Genomic DNA, 9,099 nt, shown 5'->3' on the forward strand with positions numbered 1-9,099 from the left:
TATCTAGGTTTATCGAGTCTTGTCTTGATTTATCTAACTTTCGTTGATTATTGCTTGTTTATAGCTTCCGCCATGTATCTTCTCGCACAACTTTGTTTACTTAATGTTTGTTGCGGTAGTCGGGGTGGGATAAATTGAATGCATAATAGGAAAGGGGTGTAAAGCTCACTGAGTAATCTTAGCTTACTCATGATAATATTTTGCTATGCAGGAAACCTAGGATGAGTGGAGCAAACACTAGGGTGTCGGATAGGAAATTTTATGTGTTTTTGTAAAAACTATATTTTTCCTACTATATATTTTTTGAAAAGGATCCGTCTATATATTGCTTTGGTAACTTGTTTGATTGTAATAATTTAGTATAAGTAATATTAATGATTTTAGGGGTAACATGACAAGTGAATTTGATACTTGGCCTCGTCTGGGCCAACACAACGCACCAGACCGTTAGGGTTGCAAAGCTGAAGCAGTCTCAGTCGTGGGTGGAATTGTATTGAAGGAGGACCAGTTGGGACTCTGCAGCCTCTATCCCTCGACTGGACCACCTCGGCGTGGTTCCCATCGTAGCGTTCTGTGGCTGTCCATTGGCTTGTTCGACCATAGGACGGTTTGGAGGTGTTACAACGGTGGTATCAGAGCGGGTTTAATACTCGCCGACACTTAGGCTTTTCAATAGATTTTATCGAGTAATTGTGTCGCAAAAACACTATTAGAATTCTGGTGGTTTGCTTGTTTAGTTTTAAGTTTAAACCTTAGAATTAACTAGCAACTTACCTATTTTCTTTTCGTTCAGATGTTTCCAGGTCAACCAGGTTGCAGGAATGGTTCAGGAGGAGGGTGGCCGAGGCAAGGAGAACCAGATCATCATAATGGTTTTCTTTCGACGAAATCCAAGAGTAGTAGTGCATATGTTGCAGCAGATCAGACGCTAATGTTCGAAGTTTTTTAAGAAGCTTATTTAAGTACTTCTATTCAAACCGATCCATCAAAATGCTTAGAAGGGTCAGAGGAGGCGAAAACAAATCAAGACGGTCAGTCAGTTGTGATGGAGATTGGCGAGTTAAACTGCATCCAAGTCACGGTGGACGAAGAAGGTAGAATCCTAACTGTCCCAGTCAGAGATTATGGAGAAGAAAGCGCCTGTACCGCTAATAGATTCCAACACCTACTGTTTGAGCTGGTAGAGGAGCAGTCCAATGGCACCAATGCTGAGAACTTTATGGAAGAAAATCCAGAGACTGTCAATAGAATCCTCAACACTCTGTCGGCGTTAGTGTCGTCAATTGAAGCCAGCAGCGATGCAGTCGTACCAGAGATTGAGAATGATAGAAATACGAGTGGAGGTAACTCAAGTGATGGCAAGTCATATGAATCTTTAACGCCGGAGCAAGAATACTTGGAAGTGATCAAAATTTTATCTGATTGCGATGATGATATACCAACCTTGGTTGTCGAAGTGAGGAGGAACCGGAACGGGGTACCACGCGATGCAGTACTCGAATCCAAAGAAAATATGGAGCCGATGGAGAACACTAGTCTAGTATCCAGTCCAGTTGGAGAAGTCTCAGAACAGATGATGATATTGCAGCCAGGTATTAATCAAGAGAGAGAGCTACCAAGACAGGAAAAGATGGGATCCGATGTTGTTGGAGGCTGACTTAAGTAATGAAGCATCACTTAACTGCTTGAGAGGAATAGATGGAGTACCAAGAGAACCAAGGATGGAGATGATCGAGAAGATGGCCGAAGAGAAGAAGCTGAAAAGGGAAATTGTGCAGTTCGAAAAAGGAGAAGGTGGTACCAAGCGTCCAAGAAGGCACGATGAAGGGACGCAGCCAGTACTTCACTTAGAGACGCTGCTGCCAAGAGGCCGACTGCAAACTCGTGCCACTACCAGGAAGATAGTGACGGGAAAAGGGCCATTTCATACCCGTACACACCTCAAAAGTGCGAATTGCTGCCTATACAAACAAAGAGTGCCAATTTAGACATGTACCCTAATACATTTCTAATTTCATACCTGTACTCACAAAATCGAGCCAATTACAAAGTCCACGTTAACGGATTTAAGTCAACCGTTAGAGATGCTGACTCAGAATCCACGTGTATGCAAAACGACGCCGTTTTGATACGTTTTCCTCGCAAAAAAATTTGTGGACATTCCACACTCGGGGAGATTTGAACCTTCAATCTCGAACATTACTAGCATTGGACTTAACCAATTGATCCCACAACAACACTCGGTAAAATCATACAATTATATTCTTATAAACCTAAGGTAGCATCTAAATCGAAGAAAAATGTGGGATATCCACACTCCCGTGGGTCGAACCCGCGTCCTCAGATTTTAATAGCAAGGACATAACCAACTGATCCAACAATATCACTCGGTTATATCACACAATGTTATCCTTATAAAGCGAAAAGAAATCTAAATCACACAATGTTATCCAACAACATCACTTTAGATTAATTATTTTTTTAGATTAATTTTTAATGAATTAAAGAAAAAATAGGATATATTTTTTAATGTAAACGTCCTCAGATGTTCTCAATAGGACATATTTTTACATCTAAATTTTAATTAATTAAAAATTAATTAATTAAATGTAATTTTAATTAATTAAAAATTAATTCATTTTTAATCTAAAATTTTTAGATTAATTAATCGAAAAAAATTAAGTCATTTTTTTCTTTAATTGATTAAAAATTAATCTAAAAAAAAAAATTAATCTAAAAAAATTTAGATTAATTAATTTAGATGTAACCAAATTTAGATTAATTCATATTTTTAATATAAATTTTTTAGATTACATCTACTTTAATACATCTGTTCATATTAAAAACTTTTGAGAAAATAAAATCAAATTTTTTGGTTACACTAAAATTGATTTTGGTTTTTTAATTGGGACTTAGATTTCTTTTCGCTTTATAAGGATAACATTGTGTGATATAACCGAGTGATGTTGTTGGATCAGTTGGTTATGTCCTTGCTATTAAAATCTGAGGACGCGGGTTCGACCCACGGGAGTGTGGATATCCCACATTTTTCTTCGATTTAGATGCTACCTTAGGTTTATAAGAATATAATTGTATGATTTTACCGAGTGTTGTTGTGGGATCAATTGGTTAAGTCCAGTGCTAGTAATGTTCGAGATTGAAGGTTCAAATCTCCCCGAGTGTGGAATGTCCACAAATTTTTTTGCGAGGAAAACGTATCAAAACGGCGTCGTTTTGCATACACGTGGATTCTGAGTCAGCATCTCTAACGGTTGACTTAAATCCGTTAACGTGGACTTTGTAATTGGCTCGATTTTGTGAGTACAGGTATGAAATTAGAAATGTATTAGGGTACATGTCTAAATTGGCACTCTTTGTTTGTATAGGCAGCAATTCGCACTTTTGAGGTGTGTACGGGTATGAAATGGCCCTTTTCCCAGATAGTGACATACCCGACTCGCTTCTGTATGAGGAACATGATACTCTGTGCAGCGTGTGGATCGACAGAGCACCAAAATAAATATTGCTGGAAAGCGATCATGCATCGTCCGCTAACCACGGAGCATGTGATATGTAAGGAGTGTGGAGCATCTATACAATTCACCCATAGCTGCCTAGAGCAAGCCACACAAACAGAAGGAACGACGCTGGATGGAGCTGGAACTTCAATGTCTGCTGCCACGACCTCTAGCGTGCCACCCGATGAACCGCAACCTGATGAGACGCCTAGGATGAGTGTGTGCACTTGTGATAAGTGTAGGGAACTCCATGACCAGTAAGATCATAATAACTAGGTGGGGCATTTTATTTTGGGCTAAGTATAAGGGCCGGCTAGGTATTCTTTTTGGTACAAGATTAACCGGTATAACTTGTAAGAAGAAGGTGTATTTTTGTCTCTGTCTCAGCATTTAGAAATTGTAAATTTGGCCAAGTAGAATCTGAACCTTTTAAAAATAGATGAATGGCTAGGTGGAAGAAGAACCATTATATTTTTGGAGTAAAATATTTGTAAAGTTAAGGGAAAATTGTGCTAAGTCCTAAGACATGTCCATTTTTTGTGTGTGACTTCTTACTAGTCTTTTTGTGTGTGATTGCTTGCCTTGATTGCTTGAATTGCATATAGGTTGCATAGTTAATTTTATGATTAGCTTGAATTTTGATTGGCATGATTAGTTGAGGATTCACATACCCCGCAAACAAAGAGCGTGATCAGACCGGCTGAAGAAAGTTCAAGGAAATTCAATCCAGAAAGACAATCAGAACAGTCAAAGGGAGAACAAAGGAATTCAGTGATAAAACGTTTGGGGAAAATCCAAGAAAATCAAACAAAGGGGTGAAACTAAAGCAAACAAGAGAGAGCACAATGACAATCAATCAAAAGTGGCACAGCAAATTAAATATAAAATCGACCAAGTGAAGATAAAGAGGGTACAAGAAAATAATAGAAGGCAATGGAGATGAAGCAGAATTTTATGCAAAGTGGGAGAAATCAGTGAGTTTCCATCGAACCAACTCTTAGTGAGTAAATGAAAAACTCAGAACAAGTATGGAGAACACTAAGGAAACTCGAAAATGGATGCATAAGAAGAAGATGAAGAAGTCATTGATGAAGAACCCAAGATCACATGATGAGGTGTGATGATAAAATTAGCCAGAGACATGGAGGTTAAAAAACAAGAAAACAGAAGCCAACTGAGCCGGAGGAAACAATTTATTGAATGAAGACATGGAAGCCAAATGAAGCCGAATAAGTTAAATAAATAAGGAGGTACTAAACCAAGGGACTCGGAGAACGCAAAATCACTTGGAAAACATGTGAAAAACAAAGAGTCCGAGAAAACTAAGTTACACAGGGCCTGTTCTTTTACTAATCGCTAGAATAGCGACAACGACTGGAAAATAAAGAGAGGAAACTGAAAGAACGACACAGGTTTAAAAAATGTCAGGTGTCTCAGTGACTACGAGAGTTGCCGGTGTCACCATGGTAGCTAAAAATAACATTAAAAAGTGTAGCTGTGATTGCTTTTACAATGTTGCCGGTGTTCTCTCCATAGACTTGACTCTCAAGTTACATGTATTTTTTAGTCGCCGATCGCTGGATCAGCGTTCATGAAAAGAACATAGCCACAATGACAATAAGGAGACTAGAACAAACCAAAGGACAATGAGGAACAAGATGAGGAGTATAATTCAGTAGCCCAATCGTGGTACAACATGGAAGGAGCTTTAATAACCAAGGAGCTAGAAGATGTAGAAAACCAAGGAATGCTGGAGTTGAAGAAGCTTTCCAAATGGTGCCAGCCGACAGTGCAAGGGGAAGAAGTAAATGATGAAATGAATGAAAAAACAAGGAAATTGACAAAAAATCAAGTTAAGGTGAAATGGATAGCGTAGTAGGAGACATGACAAGAAGACCAACAAAGGCTCAAGTATGGGAGGAGAAGTTCAAAGCTTCAAGGAACATTACAACAAAAATTACATTATAAACGGTGGGAATGAGAAGAAGACGCAGATGACAAGAAACATTAACGCCGCAGGAAGAGGAGAGGAGAGGAAAACATTAGAATTCAAGGAAAAATTTTTTCAAGGGGGGAAGAATGTAGTGACCCACACTAAGGATAAAAACCCTAATAAAAATTTTGAAGAAAAAGAATTGGAAAGAACTTAAAAACAAGGAGAAAAGAAAATAAAGGAGAACAACCGAAAGAGTTTTGAAGAAATATCACTAAGTCGAAAAATGACCCGAGACATGAGAACCATCGAACCAATGGAGTAAATGACCTGATGGTCAAAGGATTTTCTCCGATGGAAAGTCTTTAAAACTACAAAGAAGATGAATGGTCGAGCCAAAAATAAAATAGAACGAAGGACCAGTGATCGAATAGCCAGCGTGCCAACGACAGTGGTACCAGAAGGCTAACGATGGTACTAGAAGGTCATCGTACCGGTTATCGAGTTACCAAAGATCCAGCGATGGCACCAACAATGATACGTATCAGAAGCCATTATAACGACATATCAGACGATGGCGACAGACGCATATAAATTTTAATGTCTTGGGATGAGAAACAAAGGGAATTCACGACAACACTAAAGAAGCAAAGGAGGATCGGGACTAGATGTCGTGGTCGAGAAGTAACGCCACATGAAAATAATAATAAAAGAAGAAACATATCAGATCATAAAAACAAAAGAATATGTGAACATTCTATTCCTAGATTGCCAACACCACTTAGCTCACAATGGAATAAAGAAACATGCAAGACTGGAGGGAGAAGACACTTGCGCGATTTGAAGCCACTTTTTCACTGCGAGTGTGTCTCACGCACCATATGCAGTGCATGCAGTGCCACATGTCAAACCATGCAAAACGCATAACACTAATACAAAACAAAAAGACACATGGATTTAAGGGGGCAGTGAACGCAAATGGCTATAAATACTCTCTCATCAGCCTCATTTGCGATTTGGATAGCTAAAGAAACACAAAAGAAAAACCTCTCTAAAAACTTGATCATTCAAGAGGAAGAAGAAGAGAAAGGTCTGTTGGAGCTGAAGGCCAAGATAGAAGTCGCCGTCTGATTCGCTGGTGAAGGAGAATCGGATCACTCAATCAATTAGCTGCGTAGAATCTCTGTGAGTCTTTGGTAGTTTGTGTGGGATGCTGCTTGGGCTCTAGGGATCTTTTACGCATATGTTGCTTGTTGCATTTATTTATAATGCCTAATAGAATCACTTGAATTAAAATAAGTTGTATGCTAAAAATTGGTAGGGTTCTTGTTAGATTCTTGTTTAATTACATAGAAGGGACGCTAGAATCACCATGCATGTTTAAAAATCGATGAGATATAAATCCTATGTTTTCATGATGAATTATGTTTAGTTGATGAATTTTGTTTGCAAATTTTGTTGCTTAAAAACCGGATAAATTGATTGCACAATGATGATAGAAAATTATCCTAAGTTTACTTGATGGATTAAATATTTTGCAAAAAAAAATAATTACATGCATGTAAACCAATCTAAGTTGCTTGAATTTAATTCTTGGTTGCTTGCTGATTGTTTACTTAAATTTCTTGCTTTATTTTGCTAGCATGTTATTGCTTGATTTTATTGCTTGAAATTGTTTGCATGATTGAGGTACTTAATTCTTTGCATTATTACTAACTCTTTGAATTGTTGTACTTATTTTTAGCTAGTCTTTTGAATTTTATTTCGGAGTCATAGCTAGAATAGAATGGTTGATCTTCTGTTCCAAGTGCGGTGTTAGGATGTCTCATGAGCCTAATCCCAAGTGGTTTCTCACATTAGAGACAATTTGGTGTCTAGCTAACAACTAGCCCTACCGCTGCATGACGATGCGACCTTTGTGGCTCAAGTTAGTTACCTTTGTGGTTTTAACATGTGGCTTTATTTTGTTGTGGAACGGAACAGATTATCGAGGGCCCATAGGATGTGAGGTGTTTAGGTTTATCGAGTCTTGTCTTGATTTATCTAACCTTCATTTCTTATTGCTAATTTATTGCTTCCGCCATGTATCTGCTCGCGCAACTTTGTTTACTTGATGTTTGTTGGAGTAGTCGAGGTGAAAAAATAGAATGCATGGTAGGAAAGGGGTACCCAGCTCACTGAGTAATTTTAGATTAATCATGATAATATTTTGTTTTGCAGGAAGTCTAGGATGAGTCTAGAGCTAGAGGAAACACTAGGGTGTGGGATATGAAATTTTATGTGTTTTTGTAAAAACTAAATATTTTCCTACTGTGTATTCTTTGAAAACGAACCGACTATATATTGCTTTGATAACTTCTTTGATTGAAAACATGACAAGTGAATTGGATACTTGGCCTCGTCTGGGCCAACACAATGCACCAGACTTCGAGGATTGCAAAGCCTAAACAGTCTCGATCGCGGGTGGAATTGTGTCGAAGAAAGACCAGTTGGGAGGCTGCAGCTTATATCCCTCGACTGGACCACCTTGGCGTGGTTCCCATTGTAGCGTTCCATGGCTATCTGTTGGCTTGTCCGGCCATCAAACGGTTTGGGGTGTTACAACGGTGGTATAAGAGCGGGTTTAATACTCGCAGACACTTAGGCTTTTCAATAGATTTTATCGAGTTAATGTGTCGCAAAAACACTATTAGAATTCCGGTTGTTTGCTTGGTTAGTTTTAAATTTAAACCTTTGGATTAACTAGCAACTTACCTATTTTCTTTTGGTTTAGATGTCTTCAGGTCAATCAAGTTGTAGGAATGGTTCAAGAGGAGGGTGGCGGAGGCATGGAGAACCGGATCATCATAATGGTTTTCTTTCTATGGAATCCGAGAATGATAAGCTGTACTCACACACATCCTCAACAAACCCTCTAGAGTCTGAATCGCCTTTTCTACCTACCCATTAGTCTGAGGATGATAAGATGTACTCATGTGCACCTTAGTGCCCAACTCTGTCTAAAATGCCGAAGTGAACTTCGAATCTCTATCTAACACTATGCTCACAAGCACACCATGCGACCGCACTATCTCCTCCACATATTTCTTAGCCAAAACTGCTGCTCCATCAGTCTTCTTAATGGCCAAAAAATGTGCGGACTTTGTCAGATGATCCACAATCACCCAAATAGCATCCATAGTCAGCGAAACAGGCAAACCAACCACAAAGTCCATCGTGATCATATCCCATTTTCACTCTGGAATGGTTAAACTCTACAAGAGACCCTACACCTAATGCTCTGCCTTCACCAACTGGCAGGTATCGCACCTCGTGACCCAGCTAGCGACATCTCTCTTCATCGCTACCCAGTGGTAATACCGTTTGAGGTCACGGTACATCTTAGTTGTTTCTGGATGAATAGAGAACTTGCTCGAATGAACCTCTCTCAAAATCTCCTGCCTCAGCCCCTCATCCTTGGGCACACAAACCTGACCATGCAAAAGGTTAGTCCGATTAGCAGAGACTTGATACTCCAAACTTGCATCCTTGGAGGCATTCACCAGCCTCACATCAGTCTGTGGAGCCAACCAAACTCAACTCTGAATATTTTCTCTATCTGCTGCCTCCAATCCCAATGGCTCTCTTGAAATAGCAAATAACCTCAAG

General features: G+C 39.1%; 1 long non-coding RNA gene across 1 annotated transcript; it reads left to right on the plus strand.

Annotated features, from left to right (window-relative positions):
- LOC109126659 lies at positions 6,491 to 8,486 on the plus strand. The gene is made up of 2 exons (XR_002033570.1): positions 6,491 to 6,636; positions 8,225 to 8,486. It is a non-coding gene; the product is annotated as an uncharacterized LOC109126659 (long non-coding RNA).

This window comes from Camelina sativa, chromosome 9 (genome assembly GCF_000633955.1).
Source record: "Camelina sativa cultivar DH55 chromosome 9, Cs, whole genome shotgun sequence".
Taxonomy (NCBI): domain Eukaryota; kingdom Viridiplantae; phylum Streptophyta; class Magnoliopsida; order Brassicales; family Brassicaceae; genus Camelina; species Camelina sativa.